Here is a 22066-nt window from a genome sequence, read left to right as displayed (position 1 = left end):
TCATTCATTCAGATGAATATGGCTACCTTTGTGTTCATAAAGACTTTTATCATTGCAGAACTTTTATTTTGAAATTGTGAAACCCGTTTATCATTGCAGAACTTTTATTTTGAAATTGTGAAACCCGTTTATCATTGCAGAACTTTTATTTTGAAATTGTGAAACCCGTTTATCATTGCAGAACTTTTATTTTGAAATTGTGAAACCGTTTATCATTGCAGAACTTTTATTTTGAAATTGTGAAACCCGTTTATCATTGCAGAACTTTTTATTTTGAAATTGTGAAACCCGTTTATCATTGCAGAACTTTATTTTGAAATTGTGAAACCCGTTTATCATTGCAGAACTTTTATTTTGAAATTGTGAAACCCGTTTATCATTGCAGAACTTTTATTTTGAAATTGTGAAACCCGTTTCTCATTCCCAACCCCTCCAGATAACAGCGGTGTGTGATTTCTTCACCTATATCCGCTACATACAGCAGGGCCTGGTCAGACATGATGGTAAGTGTGACGTCCTTCCTCTTTAACAGATAAACACTGAGGTCAACAATGGGACCCATTTTTAACAGTGCTCTCTCCTGGCATTTACATTCCTCTTTTGTCAATGTAGACAGCAAATCTGTCTGGTGTTCTGAAACCCTTTCAACTAATGAAACCTAATGTATTTGACCCCTGACCCCCAGCGGAACAGATGTTCTGGGAAGTGACGCGTCTACGGAGGGAGATGACTGTGGCCAAGCTGGGCTTCTACCTCACAGACACAGACCAGGGATAGAGGACAGACAGAGGAGACATCACCGTTAGCCCTGGGTCATGTTCATTAGGGCACACCGTAGCAACTAAAAAAGAAACGTTGTGCTTGACAGACCGTTTTTTTTTTTGTTTTGTTTTTGCAAGCGCTTCGTATTGGACAAGTTCAAGATATTACCACCCGTTTAGGGGCGCTTTCTTCCGTTTTCATGCCTACTGAACACGACCCTGGGCTTAGAAAGACAAGAGATACCAGCTGTACAGAGACACGAGATCACCCAGTACCCCTTTTTACACTGTCCTGATAATCCAACCCCAAAAATCCACTGGGCTGGAGTGTGAAAAGTCCTCAGCTGGCCACGGTGAACACAGAAACCAGATCACGGATCTTATTGAGTAGGAGAGCCATTTTCAAGTGTGTCTGACGAGGGAAGCAGAAATGCTACAGCAAATATGACACCATTTAGCAATTAGATTAGATTAGATTAGTCTCGTAACAAATCAGCCCGATCTGGCGAGCTACACGGTAGAGGAAACATTTTTTTTTTGTAGCAAAACAGAATGTAAGCTTGTGAGATCAGTAGAGTTCGTACGATGCTAGCAGTTAGAGCTATGTACTTATATAAACTAGCACAATATTATAACACAACCACAAAGACATACAATGAATAGCATCTTTTAAAAGGACAGTAAGCGTATATGTGAAAATGTATCAATATACCATAGAAACTCTTGTTATTACTACGTAAAATTGACAAGTGGTTACACAGCTGATCTTAGTTGGCACAGATTGAAACTATATACGCATGTGTCATGCTGCCACGGAAACACTAGTATGGGTTTAATCCTAACTGGTCAGGTTAATCTCACAGATCTTTTTAAGTTGGAGTTCTGACCAATAGAGAACTATGCTGCTCACTTTTCATTCTAACAGCTGTCATGTGGTACCTGTGTACCAGTCCTGCATGTTGTCTCATCTCCTCTCACCTTAACAACCAGACTACGTACGTGTTGTCGTCTCCTCTCTCACCTTAACAACCAGACTACGTACGTGTTGTCGTCTCCTCAACAACCAGACTACGTACGTTTTGTCGTCTCCTCTCACCTTAACAACCAGACTACGTACGTGTTGTCGTCTCCTCAACAACCAGACTACGTGCGTTTTGTCGTCTCCTCTCACCTTAACAACCAGACTACGTACGTTGTCGTCTCCTCTCACCTTAACAACCAGACTACGTACGTGTTGTCGTCTCCTCTCACCTTAACAACCAGACTACGTACCTTAACAACCAGACTACGTTGTGTCGTCTCCTCTCACCTTAACAACCAGACTACGTACGTGTTGTCGTCTCCTCTCACCTTAACAACCAGACTACGTACGTGTTGTCGTCTCCTCTCACCTTAACAACCAGACTACGTACGTGTTGTCGTCTCCTCTCACCTTAACAACCAGACTACGTACGTGTTGTCGTCTCCTCTCACCTTAACAACCAGACTACGTCGTGTTGTCATCTCCTCTCACCTTAACAACCAGACTACGTACGTGTTGTCGTCTCCTCTCACCTTAACAACCAGACTACGTACGTGTTGTCGTCTCCTCTCACCTTAACAACCAGACTACGTCGTGTTGTCGTCTCCTCAACAACCAGACTACGTACGTTTTGTCGTCTCCTCTCACCTTAACAACCAGACTACGTACGTGTTGTCGTCTCTCTCAACAACCAGACTACGTACGTTTTGTCGTCTCCTCTCACCTTAACAACCAGACTACGTACGTGTTGTCGTCTCCTCTCACCTTAACAAGACTACGTACGTGTTGTCGTCTCCTCTCACCTTAACAACCAGACTACGACGTGTTGTCGTCTCCTCTCACCTTAACAGCCAGACTACGTACGTGACGTCGTCTCCTCTCACCTTAACAACCAGACTACGTGCGTGTTGTCGTCTCCTCTCACCTTAACAACCAGACCTTAACAGCAGACTACGTCGTGTTGTCGTCTCCTCTCACCTTAACAACCACGTGACTACGTACGTGTTGTCGCTCCTCTCACCTTAACAACCAGACTACGTCGTGTTGTCATCTCCTCTCACCTTAACAACCAGACTACGTACGTGTTGTCGTCTCCTCTCACCTTAACAACCAGACTACGTACGTGTTGTCGTCTCCTCTCACCTTAACAACCAGACTACGTACGTGTTGTCGTCTCCTCTCACGTGTTGTCTTAACAACCAGACTACGTACGTGTTGTCGTCTCCTCTCACCTTAACAACCAGACTACGTACGTGTTGTCGTCTCCTCTCACCTTAACAACCAGACTACGTACGTGTTGTCGTCTCCTCTCACCTTAACAACCAGACTACATTTACATTTACATTTAAGTCATTTAGCAGACGCTCTTATCCAGAGCGACTTACAAGTGGACTACGTACGTGTTGTCGTCTCCTCTCACCTTAACAACCAGACTACGTACGTGTTGTCGTCTCCTCTCACCTTAACAACCAGACTACGTGCGTGTTGTCGTCTCCTCTCAACAACCAGACTACGTACGTGTTGTGGCACGTCTCCTCTCAACAACCAAACTACGTACGTGTTGTCGTCTCCTCTCACCTTAACAGCCAGACTACGTACGTGTTGTCGTCTCCTCTCACCTCAACAACCAGACTACGTACGTGTTGTCGTCTCCTCTCACCTCAACAAACCAGACTACGTACGTGTTGTCGTCTCCTCTCACCTTAACAACCAGACTACGTACGTGTTGTCGTCTCCTCTCAACAACCAAACTACGTACGTGTTGTCGTCTCCTCTCAACAACCAGACTACGTACGTGTTGTCGTCTCCTCTCACCTTAACAACCAGACTACGTGCGTGTTGTCGTCTCCTCTCACCTTAACAACCAGACTACGTACGTGTTGTCGTCTCCTCTCACCTTAACAACCAGACTACGTACGTGTTGTCGTCTCCTCTCACCTCAACAACCAGACTACGTCGTGTTGTCGTCTCCTCTCACCTCAACAACCAGACTACGTACGTGTTGTCGTCTCCTCTCACCTCAACAACCAGACTACGTACGTGTTGTCGTCTCGTGTTGTCGTCTCTCACCTTAACAGCAGACTACGTACGTGTTGTCGTCTCCTCTCACCTTAACAACCAGACTACGTCGTGTTGTCGTGCTCCTCTCACCTTAACCAGAACTACGTCGTGTTGTCGTCTCCTCTCACCTCAACAACCAGACTACGTCGTGTTGTCGTCTCCTCTCACCTTAACAACCAGACTACGTGGTGTTGTCGTCTCCTCTCACCTCAACAACCAGACTACGTACGTGTTGTCGTCTCCTCTCACCTCAACAACCAGACTACGTACGTGTTGTCGTGTCCTCTCAACAACCAGACTACGTACGTGTTGTCGTCTCCTCTCAACAACCAAACTACGTACGTGTTGTCGTCTCCTCTCACCTTAACAACCAGACTACGTCGTGTTGTCGTCTCCTCTCACCTTAACAACCAGACTACGTACGTGTTGTCGTCTCCCTCTCGTACGTGTTGTCGTCTTAACAACCAGACTACGTACGTGTTGTCGTCTCTCTCCCTCAACAACCAGACTACGTCGTGTTGTCGTCTCCTCAACAACCAGACTACGTACGTGTTGTCGTCTCCTCACAACAACCAGACTACGTACGTGTTGTCGTCTCCTCTCACCTTAACCAAGACTACGTACGTGTTGTCGTCTCCTCTCACCTTAACAGCCAGACTACGTACGTGTTGTCGTCTCCTCTCACCTTAACAACCAGACTACGTACATGTATGCCGTCTCCTCTCACCTTAACAACCAGACTACGTCGTGTTGTCCTCAACAGCCAGACTACGTACGTGTTGTCGTCTCCTCTCACCTCAACAACCAGACTACGTGCGTTTGTCGTCTCCTCTCACCCAGACTACGTACGTAACCTTAACAACCAGACTACGTACGTGTTGTCGTCTCCTCTCACCTTAACAACCAGACTACGTACGTGTTGTCGTCTCCCCTCTCAACAACCAGACTACGTACGTGTTGTCGTCTCCTCTCACCTTAACAACCAGACTACGTCGTGTTGTCGTCTCCTCTCACCTCAACAACCAGACTACGTCGTGTTGTCGTCTCCTCTCACCTCAACAACCAGACTACGTACGTGTTGTCGTCTCCTCTCACCTCTAACAACCAAACCATCCTGTCACCTCTCACCAACCAGACTACGTATGTTGTCGTCTCCTCTCACCTTAACGTACGTGCAGACTACGTAACGTCGTGTTGTCTCCTCAACAACCCAGATAGTGTTGTCGTCTCCTCTCACCTCAGCAACCAGACTACGTCTTGCACCTTAACCCTGATAGATTCTTGCACTTTGTAAATGCCTTGCATGGCTTATATAGGAAAGACACCTTCGACTGAGAATGGGTTATGGAAGGAAGTATTCACTCAGTGTGGATTTAATTTTTTTTTTTAAATAAATAGCTGTTTTAGTACAAACCAGTTCAGAAGTTGTGTGTTGCAGGTAATATATGCCATTTAGCAGACGGCTTTTATCCAAAGCGACTTACAGTCATGTGTGCATACATTCTACGTATGGGTGGTCCCGGGGAATCGAACCCACTACCCTGGCGTTACAAGCACCATGCTCTACCAACTGAGCTACAGAAGGACCATGAAGTAAATAGCAGTGATCTGAAATATCCTCGTCTTCACTCTGGATACTCAGACCGCTTAGCAACGACTATCCTATAAATTAAGAATCCAGTTTTAACATAACGGGAGTTATAAACCAATCGTAGACGACTAAGCAATACGTCCCCCCTTTTTTTCCCCTTCCTCCTCCCTGATAACACCCATTTTTATTCACAGCTTTAAAATAACTGTCGTTTTGGGAGAGAAACAGTTGTAAATGATTGCAGTATGTTATGCTCAACCTTAGTTGTAAATCGCACTCCTGTACATTTACATTTACATTTAAGTCATTTAGCAGACGCTCTTATCCAGAGCGACTTACAAATTGGTGCATTCACCTTATGACATCCAGTGGAACAGCCACTTTACAATAGTGCATCTGTAAAATGGTATTGAAATTGCACTCCAGGTCGTGTATGATAAATGATGTTTAAAGCCAATAAGTGACCATGAAGTGTGTCGCTCTGCGTGGATCCATAGCCAACAGTGTGTACAGGGGGTGTGTTTGTGTTCTACAACTCTAAAACACCTATAGTGTTGATATTAGCCATATCCTGCATGAAAATATATTTATCAAACTTTTAAATGAAGAATTATCGGAAGTCTGAAAGTGCAATTAAAGCTTTTGTTCTTACAGCCGCGTTATGAGTTTGGAATCCTTGACTTATTATGCCAATAAAACAACACGCATCATCTTGAGATTGATAGAAACATACACTGACTGGACAAAATATTAAGAACACCTGCTATTTCTGTGAGATTGACCAGGTGAAGGCTATGATCCCTGATTGATTGTCACCTGTTAAAACCACTTTATATCAGTGTAGATGAAGGGGAGGAGATGGGTTAGAGGATTTTTTTTTTTTAAGCCCTGAGACAGGGATTGTCTATGTCTTGGAGCAGGGCACCGGTTTGTGTCAAGAACTGCAACGTTGCTGTTTTTTCTCTCACACTAAACAGTTTCCCGTGTGAATCAGAATGGCCTACCACCCAAAGGAACTCCAGCCAACGTGAGCCAGTTGTCCAGCGTGAGCCAGCGTCCCTGTGGAACGCACTGAGCCGGTCGAGACAAAAGACCCAACATCTGTGTGTTGTCTGGCGCGGTTATAGTCTCTTGAGTCTGCAAATGATATTATAACCTTTTAAAGTAATTATTTGTTGCTGCTAGATGTCACAGAAATGAACTTCTATTTGTTATGTAGAAAATGCCATGTTCTCCATTTGTTGGGTGCCTTTGACCCCCACTGTTTTGAAGGAGTATGGCTTTAACCCACAGAAGCCCTGTCCTGAAGTAGCCTACAAATCATGTCACATGTAAAAGCCTTCCGTACAAATGTAAGAAGTGGCCTTTTCCCAGCAACTTCGAGGAACAACGACTTCCTGGTGCGTGTTGTTCGCACGCGTATCTGCCCTCTCATTGGCTAGAATGTTACCACCTGATCTCACTTGCCTTTACTCACCGAGGACATGTATTTTCATTGTTAAAGCGGTCACTCGGCTATCTTGTCAATTAAATAGATCATCTTTTCCTCGAAGTCGAGACCCTCCCACACATCACAGGGAATATGGAGCTCCAGCATCCTGGGAATGTTCCAGACTCACTACATTGTAGATGCCTGGCTGATCATACAGCGCCTGGACAGGTGTTGAACTTATCAGCTAACTACGTCATATATATATATATATATCTATAGATCTATATCTATATCTCTAATATATAGCATAGATATATATATATAGATATATATATATAGATATATATATAGATATAGATATATAGATAGATAGATAGATATAGATAGATATATATAGATATAGATAGCTATTATAGAAACCGTAAAACCCTGAAATGAGTTGGTGTCCAAACTTTTGACTGGTATGTGTATATGTGTATATGTATGTATATATATATATATATATATGAGCAATATACATACAGTGCCTTCAGAAAGTATTCATACCCCTCTGTACTCAATATGACATTTTATTATTAATTTGTCAAACATTTAAAAAAACATAATTCCACTTTGACATTATGTGGTATTGTATGTAGGTCAGTGACCCAAAACCTTAAATTTTAAATTCAGGCTGTGAACAAAATGTGGAGAGAACCCTAACCCTCGCAAACATAAAATTCTGCATGCAAGCACGACTGCAATATAGTCGGCCTGAAACGGGGCCATAGTTGAGAATTGCAGTCGGAGTCAGAAAAGCTGTTCCAGGAATAATGGATTATTGCTCAGAGTTTTAAGCACTTCAAACACTATAACACTAAATTCCCCCAAACAAAGGAGTGACGTACTGTATCCTAATGCAGCTAATGAATTCAACGTCGTAAATTAACTTCATTCAGAGGTTAACATAGATATCTTGTATTATTTTAGAAGTCATTCTGTCCAACTTGAAGTGGTATTCTCATCCATGGTGATAACAGATATATAAATGTATCTAAAATAGGGTTGCTTGAATCATCTGAAAAAACAATTAAGTATTTTTTTTAAGGTTACATTGATATTTTCAAGATATAATGTATGTCATATTTTAGTGTAGTGAAATAATATCGTCCATCTTGCAGCAATCAGCTCTGAAGTACCTTTCTACAACAGGCCAGTATCATCAACATGACAACAACCCCAACCACCGGTCATCAGCTCTGCCTTCAGAAACAGGCCAGTATTCAACATGACAACCCTCTGGCCAATATCATCAACATTGACAAACCAGTTTCACATAATTTCCAACCACCGGTCATTATGTGGTACCTTCTCTGGTCAGTGACCCAAAACCACTCGCCAATTTTAACAGGCCAGTATCATCAAATGACAACTACACCTAACCACCGGTCATCAGCATAAAAGGCCAGTATCATCAACATGACAACCACACTGCAACCACCGTATCAACAACAGGCCAGTATCATCAACATGACAATTCATCAGCTCTGCTGTACCTTCTACAACAGGCCAGTATCATCAACATGACAACCACACTCTAACCACTGGTCATTGCTCAGAGTTTTAAACAGGCCAGTATCAAACACTATAACACTAAATTCCCAACAAAGGACATGACCTTAATGCCAGTATCTAATGAATTCAACGTCGTAACCACCGGTAACCATCAGAGGTCAACATAGCATATCTGCTGTACCTTCTACAACAGGCCAGTATCATCAACATGACAACTACACCCCAACCACCGGTCATCAGCTCTGCTGTACCTTCTCAACAGGCCAGTATCATCAACATGACAACCAAACCTCAAACCGTCATCAAATAGGGTTGCTCTGAATCCATCTACAACAGGCCAGTAATCAACATGACAATTAAGGTATTTTTTACCTTCTACAACAGGCCAGTATCATCAACATGACAACCACCCCCAACCACCGCATCAGCTCTGAAGTACCTTCTACAACAGGCCAGTATCATCAACATGACAACCACACCCCAACCACCGGTCATCAGCTCTGCTGTACCTTCTACAACAGGCCAGTATCATCAACATGACAACCACACCTCAACCACCGGTCATCAGCTCTGCTGTACCTTCTACAACAGGCCAGTATCATCAACATGACAACCACACCCCCAACCACCGGTCATCAGCTCTGCTGTACCTTCTACAACAGGCCAGTATCATCAACATGACAACCACACCCCCAACCACCGGTCATCAGCTCTGCTGTACCTTCTACAACAGGCCAGTATCATCAACATGACAACCACACCCCCAACCACCGGTCATCACCTGTACCTTCTACAACAGGCCAGTATCATCAACATGACAACCACACCCCCAACCACCGTCATCAGCTCTGCTGTACCTTCTACAACAGGCCAGTATCATCAACATGACAACCACACCCCCAACCACCGGTCATCAGCTCTGCTGTACCTTCTACAACAGGCCAGTATCATCAACATGACAACCAAACCCCCAACCACCGGTCATCAGCTCTGCTGTACCTTCTTCTACAACAGGCCAGTATCATCAACATGACAACCACACCCCCAACCACCGGTCATCAGCTCTGCTGTACCTTCTACAACAGGCCAGTATCATCAACATGACAACCACACCCCCAACCACCGGTCATCAGCTCTGAAGTACCTTCTACAACAGGCCAGTATCATCAACATGACAACCACACCCCCAACCACCGTTCATCAGCTCTGCTGTACCTTCTACAACAGGCCAGTATCATCAACATGACAACCACACCCCCAACCACCGGTCATCAGCTCTGCTGTACCTTCTACAACAGGCCAGTATCATCAACATGACAACCACACCCCCAACCACCGTCATCAGCTCTGCTGTACCTTCTACAACAGGCCAGTATCATCAACATGACAACCACCCCCAACCACCGGTCATCAGCTCTCAGCTCTGCTGTACCTTCTACAACAGGCCAGTATCATCAACATGACAACCACACCCCCAACCACCGGTCATCAGCTCTGCTGTACCTTCTACAACAGGCCAGTATCATCAACATGACAACCACACCCCCAACCACCGGTCATCAGCTCTGCTGTACCTTCTAAACAGGCCAGTATCATCAACATGACAACCACACCCCAACCACCGGTCATCAGCTCTGCTGAACCTTCTACAACAGGCCAGTATCATCAACATGACAACCACACCCCAACCACCGGTCATCAGCTCTGCTGTACCTTCTACAACAGGCCAGTATCATCAACATGACAACCACACCCCCCAACCACCGGTCATCAGCTCTGCTGTACCTTCTACAACAGGCCAGTATCATCAACATGACAACCACACCCCCAACCACCGGTCATCAGCTCTGCTGTACCTTCTACAACAGGCCAGTATCATCAACATGACAACCACACCCCCAACCACCGGTCATCAGCTCTGAAGTACCTTCTACAACAGGCCAGTATCATCAACATGACAACCACACAACCACCGGTCATACCTTCTACCAGTATCAAGTACCTCTGAAGTACCTTCTACAACAGGCCAGTATCATCAACATGACAACCACACCCCCAACCACCGGTCATCAGCTCTGCTGTACCTTCTACAACAGGCCAGTATCATCAACATGACAGCCACACCCCCAACCACCGGTCATCAGCTCTGCTGTACCTTCTACAACAGGCCAGTATCATCAACATGACAGCCCACCCCCAACCACCGGTCATCAGCTCTGGAAGTACCTTCTACAACAGGCCAGTATCATCAACATGACAACCACACCCCCAACCACCGGTCATCAGCTCTGCTGTACCTTCTACAACAGGCCAGTATCATCAACATGACAACCACACCCCCAACCACCGTCCATCAGCTCTGCTGTACCTTCTACAACAGGCCAGTATCATCAACATGACAACTAAACCCCCCAACCACCGGTCATCAGCTCTGCTGTACCTTCTGTACCTCTGCTGTACAAAAATGTCTTGGGGGTGGCTCACAGGAGTATGGCTATGCCAGTTAGGAGACCTGCGCAAACTCCCGTGCTTACCGGGGGCTAGAGAGACTGGGCAGGCACCCGTGTTATGCTATGGAGCACACGGTGTCTCCAGTGCGGTGCATAGCCCAGTGCGGTTCATACCAGCCCTTCGTATTGGCCGGGCTAGAGTGGGCATCGAGCCAGGTGGGTTGGGCAGGCTCGGTGCTCAAGAGCTCCAGTGCGCCTGCACGGTCCGGTCTATCCATAGCCACCTCCACACACCAGTCCTCCGGTGGCAGCTCCCGCACCAGGCTTCCTGTGCGTGTCCTCGGTCCAGTACTACCAGTGCCAGCACCACGCACCAGGCCTTCAGTGCGCCTCGCCTGTCTAGCGCTATCAGAGCCTTCCTCCTCTCCAGCGCTGCTGGAGTCTCCACCTGTTCAGCGCAGCCAGAGCCTTTCTCCTCTCCTGCGCTGCCGGAGTCTCCCGCCTGTTCAGCGCAGCCAGAGCCTTCCTCCTCTACAGCCAGAGCTGTCAGTCTGAGCTGTCAGTCTGCATGGAGCAGCCAGAGCTGCCAGTTTGCATGGAGCTGCCAGTCTGCCAGGATCTGCCAGTCAGCCATGATCTTCCAGATCTGCCAGTCAACCAGACTCTTCCAGATCCGCCAGTCAACCAGACTCTTCCAGATCCGCCAGTCAACCCAGACTCTTCCAGATCCGCCAGTCAACCAGACTCTTCCAGATCCGCCAGTCAACCAGACTCTTCCAGATCCGCCAGTCAACCAGACTCTTCCAGATCCCCCAGCCAGCCAGGATCTGCCGGGAGCCAACTACCTGACTGAGCTTCCCCTCAGTGCAGAGCTGCCCCTCAGTGCAGAGCTGCCCCTCAGTCCCGAGCTGCCCCTCAGTCCAGTGGGGTTCTGGGTGAGGACTACTAGGCCATGGTCGGCGGCGAGGGTGGACTATCCCAGGACGCGAGGGGGCGGAACTAAGACATTGATGGAATGGGGTCCACGTCCCGAGCCGGAGCCACCACCATGGACAGACGCCCACCCGGACCCTCCCTATTGTTTTGATGTGCGTCCGGGAGTCCGCACCTTAGGGGGGGGGGGTTCTGTCACGCCCTGGTCGAAGTAATGTATGTTTGTCTTCATTTATTTGGTCAGGCCAGGGTGTGACATGGGTTATTGTGGTGCGTTTTTGTCATGGGGTTTTTGTGGGGTGTCTAACATAGTCTATGGCTGCCTGAGGCGGTTCTCAATCAGAGTCAGGTGATTATCGTTGTCTCTGATTGGGAACCATATTTAGGTAGCCATATTCTTTGAGTGTTTCGTGGGTGATTGTTCCTGTCTCTGTGTTAGTTGTCACCAGATAGGCTGTATAGGTTTTCACGTTACGTTTGTTGTTTTTGTATTGTTCGTGTTTTTTCTTTATTAAAGATGTATCGAACTAACCACGCTGCATTTTGGTCCTACTCTCCTTCAAAGGAAGAAAGCCGTTACAAACTAACTTAACTAGCCCATTTTGCCTGCTGGGTTCTTCTAGATGTAGCGAACTAATGTTAAGTAGCTCAATCTAGTCATGTCATTTATTTTTGGCTGCTCTGTCCAATGGCGAGCACTACAGCATCCGTACACGTCACAATGCTAGCTACAGCAGCCGTACACGTCACAATGCTAGCTACAGCAGCCGTACACGTCACAATGCTAGCTACAGCATCCGTACACGTCACAATGCTAGCTACAGCATCCGTACACGCCACAATGCTAGCTACAGCATCCGTACACGCCACAATGCTAGCTACAGCATCCGTACACGTCACAATGCTAGCTACAGCATCCGTACACGTCACAATGCTAGCTACAGCATCCGTACACGTCACAATGCTAATTACAGCATCCGCACACGCCACATTGCTAGCTACAGCATCCGCACACGCCACAATGCTAGCTACAGCATCCGCACACGCCACAATGCTAGCTACAGCATCCGTACACGTCACAATGCTAGCTACAGCATCCGTACACAAAACAAAGCTAGCTACAGCATCCGTACACGTCACAATGCTAGCTACAGCATCCGTCCACGTCACAATGCTAACTACAGCATCCGTACACAAAACAAAGCTAGCTACAGCATCCGTACACGTCACAATGCTAGCTACAGCATCCGTACACAAAACAAAGCTAGCTACAGCATCCGTACACGCCACAATGCTAGCTACAGCATCCGTACACAAAACAAAGCTAGCTACAGCATCCGTACGTCACAATGCTAGCTACAGCATCCGTACACGTCACAATGCTAACTACAGCATCCGTACACGCCACAATGCTAACTACAGCATCCGTACACGCCACAATGCTAGCTACAGCATCCGTACACGCCACAATGCTAGCTACAGCATCCGTACACGTCACAATACTAGCTACAGCATCCGTACACGTCACAATGCTAGCTACAGCATCCGTACACGTCACAATGCTAATTACAGCATCCGCACACGCCACATTGCTAGCTACAGCATCCGCACACGCCACAATGCTAGCTACAGCATCCGTACACAAAACAAAGCTAGCTACAGCATCCGCACACGTCACAATGCTAGCTACAGCATCCGTACACGCCACAATGCTAGCTACAGCATCCGTACACGTCACAATGCTAGCTACAGCATCCGTACACGTCACAATGCTAATTACAGCATCCGCACACGCCACATTGCTAGCTACAGCATCCGCACACGCCACAATGCTAGCTACAGCATCCGCACACGCCACAATGCTAGCTACAGCATCCGTACACGTCACAATGCTAGCTACAGCATCCGTACACAAAACAAAGCTAGCTACAGCATCCGTACACGTCACAATGCTAGCTACAGCATCCGTACACGTCACAATGCTAGCTACAGCATCCGTCCACGTCACAATGCTAACTACAGCATCCGTACACAAACAAAGCTAGTTACAGCATCCGTACACGTCACAATGCTAGCTACAGCATCCGTACACAAAACAAAGCTAGCTACAGCATCCGTACACGCCACAATGCTAGCTACAGCATCCGTACACGCCACAATGCTAGCTACAGCATCCGTACACGTCACAATGCTAGCTACAGCATCCGTACACGTCACAATGCTAACTACAGCATCCGTACACGCCACAATGCTAACTACAGCATCCGTACACGCCACAATGCTAGCTACAGCATCCGTACACAAAACAAAGCTAGCTACAGCATCCGTACACGTCACAATGCTAGCTACAGCATCCGTACACGTCACAATGCTAGCTACAGCATCCGTACACGTCACAATGCTAATTACAGCATCCGCACACGCCACATTGCTAGCTACAGCATCCGCACACGCCACAATGCTAGCTACAGCATCCGTACACGTCACAATGCTAGCTACAGCATCCGTACACGTCACAATGCTAGCTACAGCATCCGTACACGCCACAATGCTAGCTACAGCATCCGTACACGCCACAATGCTAGCTACAGCATCCGTACACGTCACAATGCTAACTACAGCATCCGTACACGTCACAATGCTAGCTACAGCATCCGTACAAGTCACAATGCTAGCTACAGCATCCGTCCACGTCACAATGCTAGCTACAGCATCCGCACACGTCACAATGCTAGCTACAGCATCCGTCCACGTCACAATGCTAGCTACAGCATCCGTCCACGTCACAATGCTAGCTACAGCATCCGCACACGCCACAATGCTAGCTACAGCATCCGTCCACGCTCACAATGCTAGCTACAGCATCCGTCCACGCACAATGCTAACTACAGCATCCGTACACAAAACAAAGCTAGCTAGCATCCGCACACGTCACAATGCTAGCTACAGCATCCGTCCACGTCACAATGCTAACTACAGCATCCGTACACAAAACAAAGCTAGCTACAGCATCCGTACACGTCACAATGCTAGCTACAGCATCCGTACACAAACAAAGCTAGCTACAGCATCCGCACACGTCACAATGCTAGCTACAGCATCCGTCCACGTCACAATGCTAACTACAGCATCCGTACACAAAACAAAGCTAGCTACAGCATCCGCACACGTCACAATGCTAGCTACAGCAGCCGTACACGTCACAATGCTAGCTACAGCAGCCGTACACGTCACAATGCTAGCTACAGCAGCCGTACACGTCACAATGCTAGCTACAGCAGCCGTACACGTCACAATGCTAGCTACAGCATCCGTCCACAGCATCCGTCCACGTCACAATGCTAGCTACAGCATCCGCACACGTCACAATGCTAGCTACAGCATCCGTCCACGTCACAATGCTAGCTACAGCATCCGTACACAAAACAAAGCTAGCTACAGCATCCGCACACGTCACAATGCTAGCTACAGCATCCGTCCACGTCACAATGCTAACTACAGCATCCGTACACAAAACAAAGCTAGCTACAGCATCCGCACACGTCACAATGCTAGCTACAGCAGCCGTACACGTCACAATGCTAGCTACAGCAGCCGTACACGTCACAATGCTAGCTACAGCAGCCGTACACGTCACAATGCTAGCTACAGCAGCCGTACACGTCACAATGCTAGCTACAGCAGCCGTACACGCCACAATGCTAGCTACAGCATCCGCACACGCCACAATGCTAGCTACAGCATCCGCACACGTCACAATGCTAGCTACAGCATCCGTACACGTCACAATGCTAGCTACAGCATCCGTGCACGTCACAATGCTAACTACAGCAGCCGTACACGCCACAATGCTAGCTACAGCATCCGCACACGTCACAATGCTAGCTACAGCATCCGCACACGTCACAATGCTAGCTACAGCATCCGCACACGTCACAATGCTAGCTACAGCAGCCGTACACGTCACAATGCTAGCTACAGCAGCCGTACACGTCACAATGCTAATTACAGCATCCGTACACGCCACAATGCTAGCGACAGCATCCGCACACGTCACAATGCTAGCTACAGCATCCATACACGTCACAATGCTAGCTACAGCAGCCGTACACGTCACAACGCTAGCTACAGCAGCCGTACACGTCACAATGCTAGCTACAGCAGCCGTACACGTCACAATGCTAGCTACAGCAGCCGTACACGTCACAATGCTAGCTACAGCAGCCGTACACGCCACAATGCTAGCTACAGCATCCGCACACGCCACAATGCTAGCTACAGCATCCGCACACGCCACAATGCTAGCTACAGCATCCGCACACGCCACAATGCTAGCTACAGCATCCGCACACGTCACAATGCTAGCTACAGCATCCGCACACGTCACAATGCTAGCTACAGCATCCGCACACGTCACAATGCTAGCTACAGCATCCGTACACGCCACAATGCTAGCTACAGCATTCGTACACGTCACAATGCTAGCTACAGCATCCGTGCACGTCACAATGCTAACTACAGCATCCGTACACGTCACAATGCTAACTACAGCATCCGTACACGTCACAATGCTAGCTACAGCATCCGTGCACGTCACAATGCTAACTACAGCATCCGTACACGTCACAATGCTAACTACAGCATCCGTACACGTCACAATGCTAGCTACAGCATCCGTGCACGTCACAATGCTAACTACAGCATCCGTACACGTCACAATGCTAGCTACAGCATCCGTCCACGTCACAATGCTAACTACAGCATCCGTACACAAAACAAAGCTAGCTACAGCATCCGCACACGTCACAATGCTAGCTACAGCATCCGTCCACGTCACAATGCTAACTACAGCATCCGTACACAAAACAAAGCTAGCTACAGCATCCGTACACGTCACAATGCTAGCTACAGCATCCGTACACAAAACAAAGCTAGCTACAGCATCCGCACACGTCACAATGCTAGCTACAGCATCCGTCCACGTCACAATGCTAACTACAGCATCCGTACACAAAACAAAGCTAGCTACAGCATCCGCACACGTCACAATGCTAGCTACAGCAGCCGTACACGTCACAATGCTAGCTACAGCAGCCGTACACGTCACAATGCTAGCTACAGCAGCCGTACACGTCACAATGCTAGCTACAGCATCCGTCCACAGCATCCGTCCACGTCACAATGCTAGCTACAGCATCCGCACACGTCACAATGCTAGCTACAGCATCCGTCCACGTCACAATGCTAGCTACAGCATCCGTACACAAAACAAAGCTAGCTACAGCATCCGCACACGTCACAATGCTAGCTACAGCATCCGTCCACGTCACAATGCTAACTACAGCATCCGTACACAAAACAAAGCTAGCTACAGCATCCGTACACGTCACAATGCTAGCTACAGCATCCGTACACAAAACAAAGCTAGCTACAGCATCCGCACACGTCACAATGCTAGCTACAGCATCCGCCCACGTCACAATGCTAACTACAGCATCCGTACACAAAACAAAGCTAGCTACAGCATCCGCACACGTCACAATGCTAGCTACAGCAGCCGTACACGTCACAATGCTAGCTACAGCAGCCGTACACGTCACAATGCTAGCTACAGCAGCCGTACACGTCACAATGCTAGCTACAGCAGCCGTACACGTCACAATGCTAGCTACAGCAGCCGTACACGCCACAATGCTAGCTACAGCATCCGCACACGCCACAATGCTAGCTACAGCATCCGCACACGTCACAATGCTAGCTACAGCATCCGTACACGTCACAATGCTAGCTACAGCATCCGTGCACGCCACAATGCTAACTACAGCAGCCGTACACGCCACAATGCTAGCTACAGCATCCGCACACGTCACAATGCTAGCTACAGCATCCGCACACGTCACAATGCTAGCTACAGCATCCGTACACGTCACAATGCTATCTACAGCATCCGCACACGTCACAATGCTAGCTACAGCAGCCGTACACGTCACAATGCTAATTACAGCATCCGTACACGCCACAATGCTAGCGACAGCATCCGCACACGTCACAATGCTAGCTACAGCATCCATACACGTCACAACGCTAGCTACAGCAGCCGTACACGTCACAACGCTAGCTACAGCAGCCGTACACGCACAACGCTAGCTACAGCAGCCGTACGTCACAATGCTAGCTACAGCAGCCGTACACGTCACAATGCTAGCTACAGCAGCCGTACACGCCACAATGCTAGCTACAGCATCCGCACACGCCACAATGCTAGCTACAGCATCCGCACACGCCACAATGCTAGCTACAGCATCAGCACACGCCACAATGCTAGCTACAGCATCCGCACACGTCACAATGCTAGCTACAGCATCCGCACACGTCACAATGCTAGCTACAGCATCCGCACACGTCACAATGCTAGCTACAGCATCCGCACACGCCACAATGCTAGCTACAGCATTCGTACACGTCCACAATGCTAGCTACAGCATCCGTGCACGTCACAATGCTAACTACAGCATCCGTACACGTCACAATGCTAACTACAGCATCCGTACACGTCACAATGCTAGCTACAGCATCCGTGCACGTCACAATGCTAACTACAGCATCCGTACACGTCACAATGCTAACTACAGCATCCGTACACGTCACAATGCTAGCTACAGCATCCGTGCACGTCACAATGCTAACTACAGCATCCGTACACGTCACAATGCTAATTACAGCATCCGTACACGTCACAATGCTAACTACAGCAGCCGTACACGCCACAATGCTAGCTACAGCATCCGTACACACCACAATGCTAGCAACAGCATCCGTACACGTCACAATGCTAGCAACAGCATCCGTACACGTCACAATGCTAGCTACAGCATCCGCACACGTCACAATGCTAGCTACAGCATCCGCACACGTCACAATGCTAGCTACAGCATCCGCACACGTCACAATGCTAGCTACAGCATCCGCACACGTCACAATGCTAGCTACAGCATCCGCACACGTCACAATGCTAGCTACAGCATCCGCACACGTCACAATGCTAGCTACAGCATCCGTACACGCCACAATGCTAACTACAGCATCCTTACACGTCACAATGCTCGCTACAGCATCCGTACACGCCACAATGCTAACTACAGCATCCTTACACGCCACAATGCTAACTACAGCATCCTTACACGCCACAATGCTAGCTACAGCATCCGTACACGTCGCAATGCTAGCTACAGCATCCTTACACGTCATAATGCTAATTACAGCATCACAATGCTAGGTAACACCCGGACGGTCACGTCCACCTCATGACGAGAGGCAGGGAGTGTGTTGTGTACCTCCAATCAGGACGAATTCCAGTTGTCACGGACATTGGTGTCTTATTGGCTGTGATGTGATGGTAGGGAGATTTGAATGTAACGCTGAGGCTTCAATCAAAGCCTAATCAAAGCCTACTTATGTCAATCAAAGCCTACTTATGTTGAGCCAGTCTGCGCGACAACTGTTGTCCTTCTGTAGCTCAGTTGGTAGAGCATGGCGCTTGTAATGCCAGGGTAGTGGGTTCGATTCCCGGGACCACCCATACGTAGAATGTATGCACACATGACTGTAAGTCGCTTTGGATAAAAGCGTCAGCTAAATGGCATATATATTTGGGGAAGTACTTAAAGTACAGCCCACGTTTTTGTTCCAGCCTTGAACCGATGCACATGATTCCCCCCCCTCACACATTTAATGCAGTCGCAATTAAGGCTTTGTTTCTCTTATTTTCAGCTTTAAGCCACCATTATCCTACTAGAATAGTAAACATTTGCAGGTTTACAGCCCACCTCGGTTGACTTCCAAGCCCAGATTCATTGTTTGTTTTTTAGGCTAGAGTTGAGCCTGGGTTGTCTTCCTTATTTACCCGAGTCACACACAGCAGGGCCGTGTCCTCCTCCTGCTGCAGGGCCTCACGCATGGTCTCGTACTGCTGCTGCACACCCGCACGCGCGCGTCACCTAGCAACACCTGGGGAGAGGAGGAGTCAGGGTTGACATAGTGACAGTATGTAGACATAGTTGTATCCAAACGCCTAAAGTACAGACACATCCAGAGTAGTAGTGTGTCTAATGCATGGAGCATCATGGACCCTGGTCATGGAGCATCATGGACCCTGGTCATGCCACTTTGTTTACTTTGTCTACATACTCATCTCATATGTATATACTGTACTCGATACCATCTACTGTATGCTGCTCTGTACCATCAAATCAAATCAAATGTATTTATATAGCCCTTCGTACATCAGCTGATATCTCAAAGTGCTGTACAGAAACCCAGCCTAAAACCCCAAACAGCAAGCAATGCAGGTGTAGAAGCACGGTGGCTAGGAAAAACTCCCTAGAAAGGCCAAAACCTAGGAAGAAACCTAGAGAGGAACCAGGCTATGTGGGGTGGCCAGTCCTCTTCTGGCTGTGCCGGGTGGAGATTTTAACAGAACATGGCCAAGATGTTCAAATGTTCATAAATGACCAGCATGGTCGAATAATAACAAGGCAGAACAGTTGAAACTGGAGCAGCAGCACAGTCAGGTGGAACGGGGACAGCAAGGAGTCATCATGTCAGGTAGTCCTGGGGCACGGTCCTAGGGCTCAGGTCAGTTGAAACTGGAGCAGCAGCATGGCCAGGTGGACTGGGGACAGCAAGGAGTCATCATGTCAGGTAGTCCTGGGGCACGGTCCTAGGGCTCAGGTCAGTTGAAACTGGAGCAGCAGCATGGCCAGGTGGACTGGGGACAGCAAGGAGTCATCATGTCAGGTAGTCCTGGGGCACGGTCCTAGGGCTCAGGTCAGTTGAAACTGGAGCAGCAGCATGGCCAGGTGGACTGGGGACAGCAAGGAGTCATCATGTCAGGTAGTCCTGGGGCATGGTCCTAGGGCCCATCACTCATTCATATATCCTTATGTACATATTATTTATCCCCTTACACTGTGTATAAGACAGTAGTTTTGGAATTGTTAGTTGGATTACTTGTTGGTTATCACTGCATTGTCGGAACTAGTAGCACAAGCATTTCGCTACACTCACATTAACATCTGCTAACCATGTGTATGTGACAAATAAAATTTGAATTGATTTGAGCATCATGGACCCTGGTCATGGAGCATCATGGACCCTGGTCATGGAGCATCATGGACCCTTGTCATGGAGCATCATGGACCCTTGTCATGGAGCATCATGGACCCTTGTCATGGAGCATCATGGACCCTTGTCATGGAGCATCATGGACCCTTGTCATGGAGCATCATGGACCCTTGTCATGGAGCATCATGGACCCTTGTCATGGAGCATCATGGACCCTTGTCATGGAGCATCATGGACCCTGGTCATGGAGCATCATGGACCCTGGTCATGGAGCATCATGGACCCTGGTCATGGAGCATCATGGACCCTTGTCATGGAGCATCATGGACCCTTGTCATGGAGCATCATGGACCCTGGTCATGGAGCATCATGGACCCTGGTCATGGAGCATCATGGACCCTGGTCATGGAGCATCATGGAGCATCATGGACCCTGGTCATGGAGCATCATGGACCCTGGTCATGGAGCATCATGGACCCTTGTCATGGAGCATCATGGACCCTTGTCATGGAGCATCATGGACCCTTGTCATGGAGCATCATGGACCCTGGTCTTGGAGCATCATGGACCCTGGTCTTGAGCATCATGGACCCCCCCCTCTTCTACGCTGCTGCTACGCTGTTATTATTTAAGCACAGTCACTTTCAAACTCGACCTACATGTACATATTACCTCAATTACCTCTACACTGGTGCCCCTCCACATTGACTCTGTACCGGTACCCCTGTATATAGCCTCCACATTGACTCTGTTGTATTCAGCATTTCACTGTAAGGTCAACACCTGTTGTATTCAGCATTTCACTGTAAGGTCAACTACACCTGTTGTATTCAGCATTTCACTGTAAGGTCTACTACACCTGTTGTATTCAGCATTTCACTGTAAGGTCAACACCTGTTGTATTCAGCATTTCACTGTAAGATCAACACCTGTTGTATTCAGCATTTCACTGTGAGGTCTACTTCACCTGTTGTATTCAGCATTTCACTGTAAGGTCTACTACACCTGTTGTATTCAGCATTTCACTGTAAGGTCTACTACACCTGTTGTATTCAGCATTTCACTGTGAGGTCTACTTCACCTGTTGTATTCAGCATTTCACTGTAAGGTTAACAGGTTAACCTTACAGTGGTTAACAAC

General features: G+C 47.9%; 2 long non-coding RNA genes across 52 annotated transcripts; both read right to left on the bottom strand.

Annotated features, from left to right (window-relative positions):
* Positions 1-1591: 1591 nt before the first annotated feature.
* On the bottom strand, positions 1592-4937 carry LOC127923047 (uncharacterized). 50 transcript variants are annotated; one of them, XR_008113115.1, is made up of 12 exons: positions 4698-4772; positions 4052-4205; positions 3639-3720; positions 3485-3597; positions 3203-3279; positions 3015-3096; positions 2858-2961; positions 2626-2721; positions 2507-2547; positions 2275-2356; positions 2071-2234; positions 1592-1739 (listed from the first exon to the last, which is right to left on the bottom strand). It is a non-coding gene; the product is annotated as an uncharacterized LOC127923047 (long non-coding RNA). The 50 variants fall into 50 exon arrangements; XR_008113102.1 differs by lacking the exons at positions 2507-2547; positions 3203-3279 and adding an exon at positions 3402-3442 and having other exon boundaries at positions 2626-2666; positions 2844-2961; XR_008113103.1 differs by lacking the exons at positions 2507-2547; positions 3203-3279 and adding an exon at positions 3402-3442 and having other exon boundaries at positions 2626-2666; positions 2844-2961; positions 3015-3089.
* A 4048-nt stretch (positions 4938-8985) lies between these two features.
* On the bottom strand, positions 8986-10807 carry LOC127923048 (uncharacterized). 2 transcript variants are annotated; one of them, XR_008113148.1, is made up of 7 exons: positions 10647-10807; positions 10434-10504; positions 10206-10347; positions 9853-9994; positions 9494-9706; positions 9278-9419; positions 8986-9141 (listed from the first exon to the last, which is right to left on the bottom strand). It is a non-coding gene; the product is annotated as an uncharacterized LOC127923048 (long non-coding RNA). The 2 variants fall into 2 exon arrangements; XR_008113149.1 differs by lacking the exon at positions 10647-10807 and having other exon boundaries at positions 10206-10276; positions 10434-10601.
* Between the last annotated feature and the right edge of the window lie 11259 nt (positions 10808-22066).

Source organism: Oncorhynchus keta, unplaced genomic scaffold (genome assembly GCF_023373465.1).
Source record: "Oncorhynchus keta strain PuntledgeMale-10-30-2019 unplaced genomic scaffold, Oket_V2 Un_contig_28068_pilon_pilon, whole genome shotgun sequence".
NCBI classification, from domain to species: domain Eukaryota; kingdom Metazoa; phylum Chordata; class Actinopteri; order Salmoniformes; family Salmonidae; genus Oncorhynchus; species Oncorhynchus keta.
The sequence above is the reverse complement of the archived record's forward strand: the minus strand, read 5'-3'. Positions and strand labels throughout refer to the sequence as shown.